General features: G+C 41.1%; 1 long non-coding RNA gene across 1 annotated transcript; it reads right to left on the bottom strand.

Moving 5' to 3' along the window:
• Positions 1-3,556: 3,556 nt before the first annotated feature.
• LOC139192461 (uncharacterized) lies at positions 3,557-5,159 on the bottom strand. Its single transcript, XR_011576632.1, has 2 exons — positions 4,211-5,159; positions 3,557-3,922 (listed from the first exon to the last, which is right to left on the bottom strand). It is a non-coding gene; the product is annotated as an uncharacterized lncRNA (long non-coding RNA).
• Between the last annotated feature and the right edge of the window lie 15,956 nt (positions 5,160-21,115).

Below are 21,115 nucleotides of genomic sequence, written 5' to 3' on the forward strand. Positions count from 1 at the left end.
CAACCCTTAACTTCATCTTAAGTGTCATGCGGTTCAATATGTGGAGTTTAAAATTGATATGAGCATATGGTGTCACTGGTTCTCGCATCTAAGTAGTAGCATTCCATTCATGAGATCATATATAAACATGCTCCAGAAATCGCTTTCTTTGTAATACATATATGTGAGCGTTCGTTTTCATGTTTACATCAATCTTCTCACATATGACTAGTATAGTGTGTGTAGTTAGAAAATCTGAGTGAAAATTGAGTGCATACTTTGTAAGGACTTGAGTAAATTCTCTAAGGCATGTTACTACATCAAAAACATTGTTTTAATCGATTAATTGAGAACAAGTAAGTGGTGACTATGATTAAGTATGTGCTTAAGTGTGAAGACAACTAAAATCTGTGGGGATGACAATTTTTAACATGACATGTGCATTGGAAATCCCTGAGGCAAACGTTGGAAGGCTTAGGTTGGATTTTGTTCATTTTGTTGGTTTGGTTTTGTTTAGTTATTTTGTTTTGCTCGAGGACTAGCAAAAGCTAAGTGTGGGGGAATTTGATAGGAGCATATTTATGCGACTTAGTTGGCTTGTTCGTGTGCATTTATGTCGTGTCTCTTTAGTTATTTTAGTGTTTAAAGTCATTTTCGTGTGTTTTCAGATTTTAAGGACAAAGTAGGCAAGAAGATGCATTTTGGAGCAAAATGGAGCTTGGAATGCATGTCACATATTTGGAACCAAGGTTTGGACGAAATTGAAGAATTAAAGAGGCTAAGAATGTGAAGAATTAATGTACAAAGGATCAAGAATTCAGCCACAAAAGAACACCCACTCCTTGCCGTGTAACCACATAGCATTCCCTTTGGATTCCCATGCATGCTTAATCATCCTTGTCCCCTAAAATATTTTTGATTTCATGCCTCAATTCACTCAATTATCACACTTAATTGCTGCATACCTCTTGTTCCCTTCACCCATCAGATTTCACACAACTTTCACAACCATTCCATGCACCAATTGATGCTCCATCATCCACATTTGGGATCCAATGCTGTGTGCAACACATGTTGCTGCACCTTTGACTAATTTCTGAAACATTTCACCTCCCCTTTTCATTTCCATGCAATGAACACAATCATTCATGCTCCCTAGCTGAAATACCACTCCATTTTACCCTCCATACTTTGCATCATTGCTCCATTTTCATCCTTGGACCATTGGACACCACAAATTCACCCTCCTTGCTGTGCATTTTCCCCACTGCCCAATCTGATTCTCTAGGGTTTTTGGGGCCTATATATACATGTTTACACCCCTTGGCAAAGGGTTCACACTCTCATATTCACCATTCATCACAGAAATTCGTCCATACTCACCCTAGGCAACAAAACACCCCAAAAACACCATTCTAGTGCCCAAAAAATATCACAGCCACTCCACCTTCTTCCACCCTCTTTGCCGAAGTTCTCCACCACCATGATTATATATGTGAAATAAGTTGATTACTTTCAGTTATCGTTGTATAAGTCGTGAATATAATTTGCTTAACCGTTCGATTTAGAACCTATTCTTGTATGTTGGTTGAGAGTGCACGCTTAATTTGCATGCTTGAATTTGATGCTAGGATATAAGTTTGTTTCACCTAATCGTTATGAATTTATATTCGTACGTAGTGAAGGTCGCTAGTCACGATCGTGTTAAGTAGATTCCTGGCAAGAGTATCATGCTTTTCATAGTTACGAATGCCTTGTCGATGCTTATGATTTCCAAAGAACGTAATGATTCTAACTTGTGTCTTTATCACGCTGTTCATATAAAGAACTTGTTGGGAATAATTTGTTTGCGATGCATATTCATCCAATTCAATGATTCTAGGGAAATCGGAAGGTTAATTTAAGCGGACCTAATTAACTTGGAGTGTCAAGATTCATAACTTATTAAATTGATAACTGAAAATTGATTTAGGTTGCATATATTTCATGTGTGGAGAAGAACCCCTTAGCCATTCCATCATCCATTGATTATTCATAACTTTGTGTTACAATCTGTTTCTATTACAATCTGTTTTCCTTGCAATCTGTCCATTTAGTTCATTTTCGTCCAAATCAATTCCCCATTTATTTTGAAGTCCTAGATTAGTTAGAAAGTGTGTTGGTTTATGTTTTTAAGTGTTTTGTTACAAGTTAAAACCCAAATTCGTCCAAATTGGTGCTTTGTGTTCAAAACTGCCCAGAAAGTGTTTTTAAGGCAGTTTTGAGTCTTTTAGTTGCTGTTTTGAGTTATTGGTTTATTTTAGTATTTTAAACGTGAGTTTTGCATTCTTTGAGTCTAATCTAGTGTTTTAAACTTTGTTTTTACATTTCTAAGTCAGTTTTCAAGTGTTTAGCAATCCCTCATAATCCCCAGTTTAGAACGATCCCTACTTACATACTTTGCTACAATTGATAAAAAGAGGGTTTAATTTTGTGTGTTAACTTATTTTTCACATCAGTTGGTTCCTCGATGGTAGCTCTAAAACTCTTTGCAATAAGCTTCACATCTTGAACCCACTTCAGGTAGTTTCTTCCGGAGACTTCTAGAACGATGAAATCAAGCTTGTTCAAGTTCGACATGTCCCTAAACAGAGGGTACACCAAAACGTGGTTAGTCATATAGACATATATCGTAGAACATTCGGGTTCTATAGACATGTATTGGTTTAATTTATGCATGAAAGCTATAGGTTTCATGTGATAAGTTTTGAATGAAAACTTCGGGTTTCAAAGGCACTAAATTCGAAACTACATGTTTGATTTAGTTATGAACGTTTAGTTCATATAGGGGTACCTGCAAGAACATAAAATACAATATACAATAAAGTGTAGTGGATTTATGGATTGTTTCAGGAACCCTAGTGTTAGTGCTTCAAGACTACGAAAGATAGTCAACGATTCAAAGAAACTAAATAACTTCTTGAGTCGTTAATGCCAAAAAGTGAGCTTCATGCCAATAATTTTACATTAATTGTCAGATAAGTAGACTGCTGGTCACTTTAATTAATTAAATAGATTGGGATTATTTAAGATGCCAAAAATTAGCATTGGATCGAAAAAGGATAGCCCAAAAATATTTGGGCTTGGGTTCGGTTGCAAATAGGCAACCCACTGGTGGCTGCAGGCCAGGGGCCAAGAGAACTAGGTAAGCCGAGCAGCCAAGGCTGCTGGCATTGGGCCAACGGGGTGCGCGGGGACAAGCCCAGCCAAAGCTAGCTTATGGGTTATCACATGGAAGGCCAAACCGAAGCTGAAGCCTAGTCTTTGGGCCGAAGGAAGAAGCCCAGCCATTTGGGCTGGCTGTTTGGTTGCGAGTCAGGCAAGATCAAAGCCCAACAAGCTGCAGGCTATGCTAAAATAGGCTTAAGTGGGCCAGGGCTTCAGGCCCTGTCAGGGGACAAGCCCAGCATGCTTCTAGCGTATGGTTTTAGGCTGGATTAGTTCGGGGCTTCAGGACCATGTATCATACAACCCAAGCCGAAGCTTGGTTAAGTCCGAGCGATGCAGCAAGTGTTGAACAACAAAAATATATAACATATAAAAAACATAAAGTTCATACAAATTGGGTCAAACTACAAGACAAAATAAAAGATGTAATCCAGCCCAAAAAATATGAGGATGGGCTTTACATACATATCAACATCCATAAATAAAATAAAAAGAAAAAGAAAAGAAAATATGTATTTCTTCCTACAAAAAGGGGAACTAACATGCACTAAGGTCTCTTATTTTTCTGCAAGGCATGGAAAAACTGCACAGTTGGTGGAGGAGGTTAAGAGAAAGTGGCAGGAGGTCATGGCCTCCATCTCCCCCACGTAACAAATTCTAGAGCCTTCCTAAGATGCCTATGAATAGGCATCAGTTGCAACAAGGCGAGGAAGACACAGAAAAGAGAGGGGATACTCTGCAAAAGAATAAGAGAAACAATGAGAGAAAATACCAAAAGCAACAAGGTGCGATCAGAAAATAGAGCAAGCAGTTCAATCATTTATGCTTTCGAGTCAAGATCCAAAAGAAAAACATTCATCACCAGGTATGAAACAAGTTTTGTTAATTTCTTTATTTCTTTTGTTTGATGTTGTGTTGCAAACAAAAATAAAGAAAAAAAGGCGTAATCAATTATCTAGAGTCTGTAACCTTCAGTTTAATACAAGAAAATCACAACGCTTAAAAGAGAAATGAAGAAGAGGACCTGGAGTCCCCACTAATAGCAGCAGAAATAATCTTCAAAATCCCATGAATTTCTTCAGGGTGGTCTAAACCACCTTGTGAAGTTCCAATCAAATTTAAGAGATCCGTATTCGCCGTCCATGCCAAGAAAGAAGGGAGTCATCAATGTCACGGCAAGCAATGGATTCAATAAAGAAATAGCAAGTTTTTTCAACCCCAAATATTGACAGTAACCTATTCTTCACCAACGGTGCAGAAGCTTGTTGGCAAAAATAGAACAACATGATCCAAGAGGATGGCATGTTGCTGGTGTTCTATACTTGAAAGGTCACGCAAGAAAAGGATGAAGAAGAAAAGTTTTTCAGATAGCATAAAAGCCATTCACATGGCCATCATGTTGGATAAAAGAGACAAAGGATCAAGGGAAAAGTGCATATGTTAAGAAGCCATTCACGTGGTCATCAGTCAAAAAAATAATAAGAAAGCAGACACAGGGACAAAGGAAAATTGCATATGTTGACAAATGAACAAAGGAAAAGAAGCCAAAAATTTTGATTCCTCAATACAGTTTGATAAAAACAAAGAAGGAAGGAGACGTCTTTCATGTGGCTATCATTTTGATCAAAATATTGTGTCAAAGTTTTGACCAAAAAGCATTCAAAACATGCTACAAGACAAGGAAAGAAAGGAAATTTTCCCAATCTTCAATCTTCAAATCTGCCTCGTGAAGATTCAAAAAACACTTGCCGTCCCAAATTTATAGAGGAGGAAAAACTCACTGTCAAAATTTCCAAATCAATTGAGAAATTCACTCACATGGCAACCTTTACATTAAACACCTAAAGACTTGGTCAAGGCCAGTCAAATAAATCTCTATATGGAAACAGAGATGCCGAAAGGTGATAATTACACATTAACGCACCAAAAACCCAATCAAGTATGGTAGACATGAAAAGTACGTTACTACAAATTTCAAGGGGGCAATTCTCACCTTTGGAGCCATGAATCAACACTTGTTTTCAAAGTACTGCAAAATAGTTTGTCGAACAACTAATCGAAGAGATATTGTTGCCAGAAACTCCTTTTTGCTGTGAATTTTTGCTCCACAAAAGAATCACAAGCCAGGTAGTAAGAGCAAGAGAACAATGCAGCAGATAAATGAAGGAGATTATGACCTGCACAAGAAAGAAACCTTTACGATTTAGAAGGAAAAGAGGATAAATTGGAGCGATTCAAAAGAGTTTGAACTCCATTAATCTTACCCATCTTCATTTGGAATTCAATGGTTAAAAAAACCCAAACGGGAATTTCAAAAAAAAAACGCTACGAAGTCAACGCGAGCCTAAGTATTGTAGAACTGCTTTTTGCTCCTGGTGGAAGAACACCATGTGTTAGAGCCAAGGAAAAAGAGGATTCCTTTGAAGCCATCTCGCAAGGGGGGTTGAATAAACTTTACCCCTCACGTGGGAGTCTACTCACAAGAAGAAAAAGTGAGGTTGTTGAAATTAGAGGTCCCATTGGAACTGGGAATCTTTAAAATCAAATAATACAAAAACAAGGAAAAGAAAGTTAAGTATATTGTCAGAAAACTTGGGTCAAATGGGTTCAAGTTCCCATATTTTAGAGGGTTGAAAGTTCAAAGAGGAATATGTAAAAATGGGCTGCTTTGACAGAACCTGTGTGAGGTAAATCCTGTGAATGACCCAGAGAAAATGTTGTGTGAATGACCTAGAGAAAATGTTGCCTTTATTACAACTTCAAATGTGTTTCTCTACACAAAGAAGGAAAAATATATACAATGAGTTTGAAAACTCTAAAGGAAGAAAAGTGCTCCAGATGCTTTTATAAAGCTAAATGTGGCTTGCTTTTCCTAACGCCACATGAAGCCCTACTTGGACTTGGAAATCCTAGTCTACAAGGAGAAGAAACGGGAAGCCTGCAATATTCCTAAATTAATTGGGAATTGATGCTTACATGGAAACCAAAAGGAAGAAAATAAGTTATTTCAAAGACTTTGCTTCAAGCAAAAAAAAAAAAAAAACAAGTGGTTGTGTTTATTTATTTCTTAAAAGTTTGTTGGATCTCAAACAAAGAAATGGAGAAAGGAAAAAGGTACAGCAAAAGAAGAAAACAAACTTGACGTGTTAATCACATGGACTTTACGAATTACGCTGGTTTGATTCCGTTAAGGATATGTAGGCAGTCTGATATCAATTTTAGACGCAACCATGAAATCAAGACGAATCCCTGGTTTATATAAACTAAATTCACTTCTGCTGCTTTGACCAAGTAATTACAAATTCTACGAAGAGTAAAAGATAAGTCTGGAAAGCACAGTTCCTAGATTTCCAATTAATGTATGCTGCTCATGCAACGAAGCCGAAGAAAAGTCTTAAATGGCATGAAGCCATGTCAAAAACTAAATGGCACAAAGCCGCTTCAAATGGCATAAGGCCGCTTCAAATTACAAATGGCACGAAGCCACATCAAATTTCAAATGGCATGAAGCCGCATCAAATCCAAAAGACATGAAGCAGTATCAAATGCTCCAATGGCTTAAAGTCCTCGCATGCACGAGCTAAAACTGCACAAGGCATCAAAAGCTCCAATGGCTTAAAGTCCTTGCCCGCATGAAGTAAAACTGCATAAGGCATTAAACGCTCCAATGGCTTAAAGTCCTCGCCCGCACGAGCTAAGACTACACAAGGCATCAAAAGCTCCAATGGTTTAAAGTCCTCGCCCGCATGAGCTAAAACTGCACAAGGCATCAAAAGCTCCAATGGTTTAAAGTCCTCGCCCGCATGAGCTAAAACTGCATAAGGCATCAGTTGCTCCTTGCCTACACGAGCTAAAACTGCACAAGGCATCAAACTCCAACAAAACACACAAGGAACTACGAGTGACTTGATCCATCAACGAGGGTACGTAGGCAATCTAGGGCTCTACCTAGACGAAGTCACAAAATCAAATAAACACCTAAATCCCCAAGTTATGATTTATTCATATTATAATCAAAGGGTATTCCTTTCCAAATGAAGGGTTGTAATTAATAGGCGCGTAGCCTAGAATAGAACAAACTCGAATTAATAAAACCCTCTTCAAAAAACATCAACAGCAAGCCTAGAGAGCTACGTATAAGGTCCAATGACACCAAAATGGTGTTGTTCCATGATTTGTTACCACACGGCTGGGCTTCAGGCCAACACGATCGTGCTGTGGTGGTGCCACGGTGATGCCGCAATTTTCCCTTTTTCTTCTTTTTTTTTCTTCGAATATCTAGGGTTAAAACCCTAATTACTTCTAAATTAATTTTGATTCTTTGACTCACAATTCCACATAGCATATATGGGAAATGACACGCCCCGATCCCGATGTCCTCGGGACATCGGGATGGTCACGTGCTGGCCGACACCCGAAGGGTGACGAAAGCCATTTAATTTAAGTAAAAGCTCAGAAATAAGCTAAAACAGGCAGAAGGAACTAGTAACACAATACTAAAGTTCAATTGTTAATTAATAAAATTAGGATCATAACATCAGTTCATAGCATACATCTATTACAGAGTACAAACAGAATTCAAGATAGAGATGTGCTATATTACAATAGATGTCGAAGCAGAGGAAATATAACACTGGATCACTGGTAGGGAAATGCCTTGTAGCTTAAATCGTAATCCACGTTCGTAGGTCCTAAAGGGAGCGCAAAACAAACATGAGTGGACCAATTTGATATAAATATAATAAAACAGTTATCAACATACTAACCCCCAAATTTATGAAAACACATATATAATGAAAAACATAGGTTTTCCGAAACCTAGCATGATGTGCAGTATCTCAAATTCATAACTTGTATAAGTAATAAACACTAGTGATTTGTCCAATAACCCCCAGGCCCCATGCCGGCTCCCCGTCTCTGAGCAGACAGTCAGAGGAAAATACACTACAGACCCCTTGCCGGCTCCCCGTCCCTGGTCTTAAATGCCAGAGGAAACACCCTCCAGGCCCTATGCCAACACCAAACCATCGCCCGGGACGAACTGGAATCTATCCCTAGGTCCCGTAGTGGAAAGGACCACTATGTAAGTACAAAACCATTGAACATATCTATATTGAAAAACAAATTCATAGTATAAAGTCATCTATCATCTATATTATAAAGAGGTGTTCTAAACATGTTCTAAATATCATATCGTCATCCATCAGATATTAAAAACATGGGTTATAGGAAAAATAGTAATAATTCAATCTAGCCTCAGTAAGCATATTATCTCATAAAGTACTTCATAAAACATAAGTATTAAATCATTCTTTTCATGTATGCATTTCTATTATTAAAACATGTTTTTGAAGGGGTCCACTCACCGTACACCAATGGTGCAAGGCTGTACCAAAAATGTATAACAGAATCATCGTTAATAATTGCACATATTCACATAAAGGAGTACATTTAGTCAAACTCTATTCAAACGATTGAATTTGGGAAAACAGACTTCAAAAATGGGTCCAGGATGTCGAAATTGGCCTAGGAAAGGTCCTGAACGAAACCCCAAAAAGTCAACTCAAAAAGTCAATGTTGACCGTTGACTGGTCAAAGTCAACGCTGACCGTTGACCGAGTCAACAGTCAAAGTTAACTGGTCAAAGGTCAAAGTCAGACTTGGCTTAGGGTTTTGGGTTGGATCAGGCCTAGGGTTTAGGAAAGGGCTGAAAGCCCACTTTCTAAATGGCCCAAGGCCTTTATTCCTAAAACAAAAATTAGATAAAACCTTAAAAGGTTTTGGGTTTGACTAATGGGCTACGGGCCCTAAACCTAATGGCCCGAAGGCCTTTTTGGTTTTAAACAATTTAATTTAAAACAATTAAAACAAACTTAAAACAAACTGGGCTAGGGTTTTGGGCTTGACTCCCCACGGGCCTAAGGCCCGCTAGTCCTAGATGTTGGAGATATGTCCTGAAAGTCAATCTTTGGAAGAAACCTTTCAGGACAATGAATGAGTGTATAGATGACTCTTATACATCAAAAGGCAAAGATACTAATTAGGACTATCTCAGTAAATTATATATGTCCTAAATAGTGAATCCATGGACAATGGATCGATGTAAGAAGTAATCTAATGATGTTAGACTACAGAGACCTTCTTCACATAACCATCATGTCCAAAAAGGTTCCTGTTCATATGATTGTTAGAGGGATATTGACAATGCAAATACCAGTACATACTATGTCCCCTTCAATTGGAAGGATGGGAAGTCTCATCCCATTCGTGTAATGACACTAAGACAGGTATGTAGGTGCTCATTAAGGGAATAAGTTCACTGAACACAATCAAACGAGAGTACTTGCATGGAGGTCTACTCACATATCAAGCAAGTAACTCTAATGGTTGGAATAATGTAAGTAGTCCTTTGACCTGAGGCATCATAGTTGTCTTTTGGTTAGGTCTTTGATCTTTGATTATGTCAAAGTCACTCCATCCGCGGGTGTCCACGGCATAGTTGGGGTTAAGCTACTTAGCCATGGAGGCGAGTAAATGCGCAACAAGGGATCTCTAATCCTCGTTATGAGAGGATGAATACTCTAAGATATGATTCGGGAATCTTCGGCCGAAGTGTCGAGCGTAATAAAGGAAAGCGTTCCTATACGACTCAATTGAATCATATAACATGGAATAATCACATTAAGGGTTTGACATAATATATCCATACCCTAATAATGTGATTGAGAGTATTGTATTAGAGAATGATCGAATTACATTGTAATTCCAACTGAATAGGTTCTCCGAACAAATTCTACATTAGCTTGGGTAGCCATGATATATGGTTAGATGTCACTCATGGCTTGTGAGTTCTTCCAGATGATTAAAATAAGTAGTCGTCAAAGAAGAAGGAGAATTAAAAGTAAGTTTTAATTCACTACGTGATTGGATTAAACATAATCAATTGGATTGGTGCCAATCATCTCACTGCCTTGCTAATTAGAACCTAAAATGATTGTACACCGATACACTCTTGTAGCGAGACAACTATTGGATGATGGAAATAATTAATTGGATTAATTAAGTGTTGTGATTGATTAGAAAGTCTAAAGAAATCATAAAAGCGATAAAAGATCGTTTTGGACTTAAAGAAAAGTTCGGGTTAATATGGGCCCATTAAGCCCAAACCCATTAGGCTTTTATTTAAGCATAGGATGACTTGAAATGATAAAAGCCCAAAGCCCAAACAACACTAAAGGGGCCGGCCAAATAAAGGGAAAGAGAGAGAGAGAGAGAGAGAGAGAGAAAAAGTCAAGTTGTTGACTTGTTTCTTTGTGTTATAAAAGGAACTTTATAGTGAAAAGTTTGATTAGGGTTTTTGTTAGTTAACTTTCACCAAAATTGAGAAAACACAATCTCTCTCTCTACTCACAAGGCCGGCCACCAAGAGGAGTTCTAGCTAATCATCTTTTCTCCTTTTGGTCATTCCTCCATCCATCTCACTACACTTGTGGGTGTGGATCTTTAGAGGTCTTCTACCTTGGAGACTAAAGGAGAACCAAGGAGCACTCATTCTAGCAAAGTGGATGAGGTAAGGAGGGAGGCTAGGCTCAAGGAGTTCCAAGAGCAAAGAACTTGGAGGTGGTCCATCCTTGGTCTCAAGTCTAGATCAAGAGGTATAAAACTATACCTTCACTTTGTTCTTCAATAATTTCTTAGATGCATCAAATATGGACCTATACTTCTTGAAGGGGATTTGCAAGACTATAGCTTTGATATTTTGTGATAACATGCTTCCGTTGCGTATGTATATGAATTTTGAATTGTATATGCATGCTAGTCACTAGAAATCCCACATAAATCTCATTATTTCCCTTCACTAGAAACGGCCTGAAGGGCCGAGTCTCGCCGGGAACGAACACCGAAGCTTCCACAGCTCCGACCGACTGCAAACAGGGATTTTAGACCCGATCTAGGTACCAAAACAAAAAGCAAGACGAGATGAGTATTTCTATACCTTCCTTTCACCTTGGAACGGCCGGAGATGGCCGGAAAGTCCCTCGACACTCTCGAGGTCGCCGGAGATGGGTGTGTCTACACCAGAGTTCGATTTCATCCAAAAAAACCTTGGAAAAACACGAGATACAACTAATTAAAACCCAATCTCACCAGATTCAAGAACGAAATAGAGGGATTTAAGGTTTACCTAACCGAAAAATACCAAAATCTCGCCGAAGTTCCTTTCCGATTTTCTGGGTTCGCAGACACGAGAGGGAGAGAGAGAGCAGGACGATATTGATGATAGTGATGGTTCTTCCTCGCGTACGCGCGTGTCTCTGCGTGCGTGATTTATCTGAAGAGAGGGAGAGAAATAAGAGAGATCCAAGAGGGAGAGAGACGAGACAGACATAAAAGAAGAAGAAGAAGGAAGGGGTTCACGAGGGGGACAGAGAGAGAAGTGAGGGGAGTAAAGGGGGTGCTGCCACGTGGCAGCTTGAGAAAGAAATAATCCAATGTTTTCAGATTCTGATTGGTAGTCAAAAAGGACCAAATTGAAAGATTTAAAACATTTAGGGGTAATTACATACATATATCTTTATAAATGGGGGTGGGTGATACAGGAAATGCATGAATAATTATATATATTGACAAAATATATGAACATATATACGATATATATAATTGGAAGGAAAATATAAATATAAGGGGTTCATGCATCAAGGTTTTTTTCATATATCTTAATTTATTTTAGAAGAACTTGATTGGAAGACAACGATTGAAAGCCTTTGAATTTGTAGAAGATAGCCTCCTTCTACGATCCTTCAGTCCCTTAGCTTATGGCAAGAGCGTGCTGATAACGTGTTGTAGGCCTATTTAACTGAGCTATCTAAGGAATAGAGAGAGGGGGCCGGTGGCAACAAGAGAGAAAGAGAGAGATTTAATTATGAGATATGTGTTGTATCAGCCCCTTATGCCTTTATTTATAGTGGTAGGATGAGTAGAATCCTTACCTTTTTAGTATTACATCTCTTAATAGGTGATCAACTCCTAATGGTAACTGTAGACATCGAAATTTTGGTAAATAAATGTTGACCGATAAATCAAAGTTTCAACGCTCATGTATTACATAAATTTTACACGTAGCGTGTGACTCGACGAAAAATTGAAATGAGTCATAAAAGTCATCAAACAGGACATGTGTCAACACCTGGCAGAAACGACTTATTTCATCTGGAATATTATATTCAAAATTAGGCCTTGGAAAATTATATAAATAGAAGCCAATTTCATTCATTTGGGGAGAACCAAAATCATTAGGCAAAATTCTTGAAGCTCTGAAACTCCGAAGCTCTCAAGCATCCAGGTTCCCGAAGAATCAAGAAAACTCTCTTCGTTCTTCGTTCTTCGTTCTTCGTTCTTCGTTCATCATTCATCCTAAGATCAAGCCCCAACGGCCCTTTGGATCAACAATCATCCACCAATTCAAGATCAAGCCCCGACGGCCCTTAAAGAAAGTGTTCTTCGTTCTTCGTTCATCGTTCTTCCAAGATCAAGCCCCAACGACCCTTTGGATCAACAATCATCCACCAATTCAAGATCAAGCCCCGACGACCCTTGAAGAAAGTGTTATTCATTCTTCGTTCATCGTTCTTTCAAGATCAAGCCCCGACGGCCCTTGGATCAACAATCCACCAATTCAAGATCAAGCCCCGACGGCCCTTGAAGAAAACACCATCGTTCATCATCCGTTCATCTTAAGATCAAGCCCCAACGGCCCTTTGGTTCAACAACGTCGACAAATCCACACATCCAACCGTTCTTCAAGATCAAGCCCAAAAGCCCTTGAAGATCCGTTCATCACTGTTCTTCAAGATCAAGCCCAAAAGCCCTTGAAGATCTGTTCATCACCGTTATTCAATATCAAGCCTCAACGGCCCTTGAAGAAACACTCATCCTCAAGATCAAGCCCCAACGGCTCCTTGAAGATTCGCTCAAATCCACCTTCAAAGATCAAGCCCACGGCCCTTGAAGAAACTTCCAACAGTTCATCCAAAATCAAGCATCGACGGCCCTTGGATCAACGAAACATCCACAAATCAACACCTTACGGAGATCGAATCAGATGATCAAATTTAAGAGAGATTGTAACCCAAAACCATGAAATACAAATATTATTTTGTGCACGTTGTTCTTGTCTCTTTCCTTTCAGGAAAATTTCACGTTCACAAATTTGGCACGCCCAGTGGGACTATCTCTACCTCTCATCTCTTTCTCCATTCAAGAAATTCAAGCACACTTCCAAAATCAATGGCATCAAGCCAAGGACAAGCCGTTCTCACAAAGGGAAAAAGCCTAAGCACTTCCGCCATGAACGGAGCATCCATTGTGCCACAACTACTCTTCAACAAACCACTTCAAAGTCGGTGCTGTTGAGGGAGCAAGTGGAGCATCACAGACGCAAGCCCGTCATCAACCTAACTTTGCTGGGGGTATCGAAGCATGTCGTTGAGGCACATCAGATGACATCCCAAAGCAGCCAACGACGTTCTTCGTCAGCATCCTGGATGTCTAAAGGAAAGTCACGTCTATTGGTTGCACAAGTCATGACCATCGGCGTTACCTCCATCGAAGAACAACTGGCTCAAATGAATGAAGCGATTGCAAGGCTAACACAGATTGTGGAAGAAAAAGACTTGCAAATTGCAGCACTAGTCAACCGACTAGAGGCGCAGGACGGCGAGAAACCTGACCCAGAGGATGATCCATTAAAGGGATGAGCTAGCGAAGAAAATGAGCCTCCGGTGGAGAAAATTGATGTGAAGCCGGAGCCAGACCAAGCAGCGGCGTTCATGGGATCTCTCTCCATCCAGCAGCTGCAGGAGATGATCACCAGCACCATCAAGGCATAGTACGAAGGGAGCTCACATACCTCCTTGTTCTACTCGAAGCCCTACTCCAAGAAGATTGATGCCCTGAAGATGCCAAGGGGTTATCAACCACCACAGTTCATGTAATTTGATGGAAAGGGAAACCCGAAACAGCACGTTGCCCATTTTGTTGAAACTTCCAACAACGCTGGGACCGAAGAGGACTACCTCGCCAAGCAGTTTGTGCGCTCGCTGAAAGGAAACGCCTTTGAGTGGTACACGGACTAGAGCCTGAGTCCATTAACAGCTGGGAGCAATTGGAGCGGGAATTCCTCAACCACTTCTACAGCACCCGCCGCACTGTAAGCATGCTAGAGCTAACGAGCACAAAGCAGTGGAAGGACGAGCCAGTCATTGACTACATCAATAGATGGCGCACTCTAAGCCTCGACTGTAAAGACAGGCTCTCGGAAACCTCTTCAATCGAGATGTGCATCCAATGCATGCAATGGGGTTTGCAATACATCCTTCAAGGCATCAAACCATGGACCTTTGAAGAGCTAGCCACCCGCGCCCATGACATGGAGTTAAGCATCGCCCATCATGGGAAGAAGGAACCGATCACCGACTACAAGAACGACAAAGTTCTTAAGACAAAGGTAGAGAAGGCTGCGTGGAAATCCACCAAGGAAGCAATGACGGTCAACACAGCTCCCATCAAAATCTCTACACGAGGCAAGGCGATTCAAGCCGAAGCTTTTCGTGATCAAGAGATGCGTAGACGCACTTTGAAGGAGCTTGAGGAGAGGACTTATCCATTCCCTGACTCTGATGTGGTGGCCATGTTAGAAGACTTGCTGGAAAAGAAGGTGATTGGTTTGCCTGAGTGCAGACAGCCAGAAGAGATGAATCGCACCGACAGTCCAAGGTACTGTAAATTCCACCGCTTCATCAGTCATCCGACAGAAAAATGCTTCGTGCTGAAAGATCTCATCATGAAGCTGGCTCAAAAAGGAATCATCGAGCTAGATCTTGACGATGTGGTGAAGTCAAACTATAACACCATCACTTCTGGCTCTTCCGACTCAAAGTTTTCAACTTAACCATTGGGGGCATCCTCCAAGACAAGCAAAGTTGAAGGATTGACTCAAGTCACTCCTAAGAAATTGCACAAGAAGCATACGTCTCCTCCACAAGTCCGCCAATCAAAAAAGGGGCAAAGCAGCTCTTGTCAACCTTCAAAGCAACGTGAACATGTTGAAAATGACGAAATTGCGACACAAAGATCGTCCGTTGCCATCATGATGCGCGACTTCTTACCCAAAAACTTCTTCAATCACGCGGTCAAGACTCCTTACTATGAAGATTGTGAGGAACGCCTCTCCAAAATTACTTGACAAATTCACCAATTCTCCTCGCTCGCATGAGTCTAAACTGCATGGCACAAAGCTCCTGGTCTGCACGAGCATAAAAGGCAACACCAATGCTCCTTGTCCGCAAGAGCCTAAACTGCAGGACACCAAAGCTCCTGGTCTGCACGAGCATAAAAGGCAACATCAACGCTCCTGGTCTGCACGAGTATAAAAGGCAACACCAACGCTCCTAGTCCGCACGAGCCTAAAAGGCGACATAACAAATGCTCCTTGCTTGCACGAGCCTAAATTGCATGGCACAACGCTCCTGGTCTGCACGAGCATAAAAGGCAACACCAACGCTTCTGGTCTGCACGAGCATAAAAGGCGACACCAACGCTCTTGGTCTGCACGAGCATAAAAGGCAACATCAATGCTCATGGTCTGCACGAGCATAAAAGGCGACACCAATTGCTCATTGCTTGCACGAGTTGAAACTGCAAAACGGAACCAAAAGAAAATACCAAAAAAAAAAAATATATATATATATATGTATGTATTTGAACTACGTTACGACTTGATCTCTTCTTTGGAGGGGTACGTAGGCAGCTCGAATATTCAAAATTTGAGTTCAGTCAAACCAAAATAAGGAATAAAGATTTTATTAAAAGTTTGATGCTATTACAATTTCTTTGTACAAAAAAAAGAGATATATGTTTTATGTATTTACAAAAAAAAAAAATACATATGTTTTATGTATTAAAAAAAAAATATATATATATATATATATATTTATATAAGTGGCCACAAGAAGCAACCCATTTAGCCAAAATTCTACAAGCGGCTCCCAGAGCCCAATCTGTCTGCAAGTCGAAAACTACTTCTCCAAGGTTCAGGACACAGCCCACACTAGTTTTGGCCCAATCAAAGGTCAGAGTGAGGTGGGCATCTTAAATCCTCCAGAATCCAAGGGTGTGGAGCAATAAGAGAAAGAGGCCCTTGTTTGCCCTCTCGATGTTCCTCCCAAAATCCTTGTAAGTGCAGCAGCATATCTCGTTTCATTTTCTGCACCTCCGTCACGTCAATAAGAAAGATCCTTCACATCCAGGAAGACTAATGCGGCAATCAGATTAGCTCCAAGTTCTGAGAGGTCATTTGTGACGAGCCCAACGTTGACCTCACTGGAAGGTACCGCGGAGACATCGGCTCTGATCTCCAGCTCGAGAGGAATACCATGATTGATCAGGTCTCGACGCTCGAGCTCATCAGATACCACCTTCTCGGTGAGTTCTCACCAATGAAGAGCTGCGCCACAAGGTCCGGTTCATCAGCATCATCCGCACGAGGAAGCATAATCTCGACGCCAGCCTTGAGCCTCGCTCTTCGCCGTGAGTTCTTTCGGTTTCAAAACCTCGTCCCCGTCATTGCCATCACTTCTGAAGATTCCGACGGTGATGGGGCCACCAAAGGCTCTGTCTCTTTCACTGCAGCTGCAACTTCACTTGATGATGAAGAAGATGCGACTTTGGGAGTTGGATACTGCCTAAAGCTCCCCTCCTCGCCCAACGTTGCTCCTCGTCTTCTGCTGCAACTCCTCGACTCCAAGCTCATCTGCATGGCACATCACGATCTCGTCCGTTTTTTCCTCTGCAAGGCAGCAAAAAATGCAGTGGTTGTGCAATGGCAGCGGTGCAAGGCAACAAGAATGCAGTGGCAGTGCAATGGTTGTACAGTGACGGTGCAAGGCAGCAAAAAAATGCAGTGGCTGTGTAATGGCGGTGGTGCAAGGCAACAAAAAAAATGCAGTGGCAAGCAGCAACGACAATGCATTCTGGCCACCATGATCAAAATCGACGAAGAACTTCAAATAACCGCCGTCAAACGACTAGCCGGTCATGAGCTCGACGCCTTACATTCTGCCTCAAGCTCTAGCAACTCCGCCATCTCTACAGCTCTCCCCTTCTGCCCATCAACTCCAAGCAGCAACGACAAGCGACAAGGTCAATGTGCACGGCAAAGGCACCACCGAGAGAAAACTGTGATCAAAGGCACTACACAGCATTGTTGCAGTCTTTTGCACAACCCCATACGGTAAAAGTGACGCACTATGACGAACTCCAAGCACCAAGACTCACGGCAACGTCACCACCAAGGAAAGTTATGACCAAATGGCACTACACAACATAAACTCGCTGCAGTCTTTTGCACAACCCCACAAGGTAAAAGTGACACACTGTAACAAGCTTCGAGCGGTAGCAGACAGTGCAGCGACTGCAATGCAGCAAGGACAGCAAAACCTGAGCAACCTGGTTCGATGCACCTTCTTCTTCCTCTCTACTGTCGGTCTGGTTGAAAGTTATGGCTCCGCTGCAATGCGATGAAATAGGAGAAGGCAGTAATCCTTTTATAAAGCCACAAAAGGCAAGCATTCATGCTCCTGAGTTCGCAAGAATAAAAAAAAAGAATAAAAAAATAATTATAAAAAATTATAAAAGTATAATGGTGCACGGCACCATAGAAAAAAAAATATGTATGAGGTCTTTGGTGCATAGCACCATATTAAAAAAATAATAATAAAAAAAAAAGTGAAAGGTCTTTTGGTGCTTCACGCACCATAAGGATAAAAAAAATAATAAAAAAATATATAAGAGCAATTAGAATGGTGCATCAGGCACCATATATATATATATATAAGGCCAATTGGAATGGTGCATCAGGCACCATCTTAAAAAATAATAATAAATAATAAAAGTTTTTTTTAGGTGCTCCACGCACCATAAGAATTAATATATATATATATAAGAGGGAGGGATGGTGCATCAGGTATCGTCCGACGATATAAAAAAAAAAAAAAATATATATATATATATATGTATGTATGTATGTATGTATATAGCAAAAAAAAACACAAATGCATTGAGAGAAATAAAGTCCATTTTATTTATTTTTCTGGAAATTTTACATAAATTTGCATTATACATACCTAAAAAAATAAAAAAATCAAATCAAATTTACAAGAGGGGATCTTCAAGGACGATCAAGTGGCGCATCACCACTCGGCAGAGCTCCAAGAAGAAGAGGCGCCAGAGGTTGACTGTTTGAAGCCACACCACTCGGCGGAACTCCAGGAAGAAGAGGAGCCGGAGGTTGATCATGTGGAGCTTCATTACGCGGTACAACCCCAGAAGACGAAGGCAAATGCTGTTGGAACAAACCCACAAACCTCTGATGACCAAGAAAAATCTGGCCATCAGATTCCTGCATCTGGTCAATCTTCCTCTTCATGTTTGTAGCATAGTTATGTGCGAGCCTGTGCAACTGTTTATTCTCATGCTTGAGCCCTCTAATCTCCTGTTTGAGACTCATCACTTCAGCCGCCAATGATTCAACTTGACGGGTTCGAGCAAATAGGCGTTGGGTCATATTAGACAAATAACCTGCACACTGCACACTGCACACTGAGAGCCAGAGAATCCTTAACAGCCAACTCATTAGACCGTTTGGAAAGCAGTATGTTATCTTTGGGAGTGACAAGGTTCCTGGCCACCACTGCAGCGGTCATATCATTCTTCATCACCGAATCCCTAACGGTAAGATGACCAGTAGGGGATATGAAGGATGGGCGCCATATGTTGTCTGGAGAAGGCGGGACTGCCTCTTCACCAAGGTTCAAATCAAAGCGACGGTCGGAGGGTCCAGACATTTTCAAAGGTGTTAAAAAAAAGGAGGTTGGACGAATCAAGATCTTAGAAGTGCAAGAAGGGAGTTTCTACAAGCGAAAATTCAAGTGTGCTTTGAAACGAACTGCATGCCTCTATAAAAAATCAGCACTCGACGGGATTTCAGAGATCGAAGAGGTGAGCTCAGAATTCGAAGAGGCCAATTCAAAAATCGAATAGGCAAGCCTAGAAATCGGAGAGGCATCTTGCTTTTTCAGACGTGTCAGCATCTGTCACGCGCAAACTCAACTTTCCGGAAATCACGGGCAATTTGTCGAAGTGCCGATCCCAGATATCGAAGAGGCGCCAATCTTTTTCAGCCTCGTCAACACCTGTCACATGCACACTCAGCTTGGCGGAAATTACGGACAATTTGTCGAAGAATTCTGATGAAAAAGAAAACACGTGAAGCCATACTGAACAATCACTCAAATGGTTGCCACACGAGTGAAAGAATAGTACCTCTACAGGTATTAAAGAACTTCCTATAACTGTCCACCTTCACCCTCCATAGCAAGGCAGACATACAGAACATTTCTTTATCTCCGAGAATGCTTTCCCAACGAAGCCTCTCGAGTCACTCAGTGTTCCTTATTCCTTGGGGTACCTCTGCAAGCAAATAACACCAAAGCAAAAGTATCTCATATCACCAAGGTAGAAAGCAAGAGTATCTCATATCATGCTTTCTCCTTGTCATTTCCTTTGTCCTTGTTCTTACCTACAAAGACAAGGATAAAGAAAACAATATGTCGGAACCTCCACTCAAACTCGGGTAAGGAATCGACTACCTGGAACCTTTGCCTGGTTGCTTACCTGGCATTGCTCTCGAGTACTCGTCTTCCACTGCTACTGTACTTCCAAAGAAGCTGCCACATCTGCCTGAAGAACAGATAAGGCAAGTGAAAATGATACCTTGCAGCATGTGGAGACAACGTGCAGAAGAAACAAGCAGAGAAGAATGCAGCCTGCACAGTCAACTCAGCAGAAGGAGTATGAGTTGAGGAACTCGAGGAGATGCCACATTTGCCTAGAGAACAGATAAGGCAAGTGAAAATGATACCTTGAAGCATGTGGAGACAACGTGCTGATTTCCTTCAAAATCAAGTCTCCCCTTCCCCGCACAATCGACCAACCCAGCAGAAGGAGTCTGAGTTGAATCCAAGAGCTCGAGAAGCTTCAACAACATATTGACGGCACCATCACCAAAAAGCAAAGCCTCGATATGCAACACTGTCAAATCGCCACCACTTCTTTGAAAGCAAGAGTATTTCATATCATGCTTTCTCCCTGTCCTTTTCTTTGTCCTTGTTCTTACCTGCGGGACAAGGAGGAAAAAAGCAATCAGCCAGCACTTGGTGTCAAACTCCCAGTCAGGAACCGACTGCTTGGAACCCTTCCCTGATTGCTTACCTATCACTACTCTCGAAGTACCCATTATCTCAACATCTTATGCTTCCAGAGAAGATACCACATTTGCTCGAAGAACAGATAAGGCAAGGGAAAATGATACATTGAAGCATGTGGAGACAAGCACAACAAAGCACGTGCCGATTCATCTACTACTTCTTCAAAATCAAAAGTATCTCATATCATCAGGGTTGCAATCACTCTGGGTGGAGGACTCGTTTTGACCCTCAAATTCTTGGGTCGACTCACTAGGCGTTGTGGGCTACACGTGCCAATTCACCACCCTTGAATAAAATCCTTAAAGATCAAGTCACCGACTGGAAGAAGAGCCCATCAATCTTGAATATCATACCGTTGACCAAACTGCTCAGTTGTGAATTAGAAAGATTGAACAAAGCAACAAGTCGTCACCTTCACCTCGTACCTGCTTGCCATGTGTTCGAGTCAACCTTCAAGAATCAAGCCTCAAACGGCCCTGGAAGAAAGCCTCCAGCCAAATTCAAGATCAAGCCTCGACAGCCCTTGAGGAAATCACAAGTCTGATTCAAGATCAAGCGTCCACCACCCTTGAATCAAATCCAGTTCAAGAATAAGCTGAGGAAAG

This window comes from Malus domestica, chromosome 15 (genome assembly GCF_042453785.1).
Source record: "Malus domestica chromosome 15, GDT2T_hap1".
NCBI lineage: Eukaryota > Viridiplantae > Streptophyta > Magnoliopsida > Rosales > Rosaceae > Malus > Malus domestica.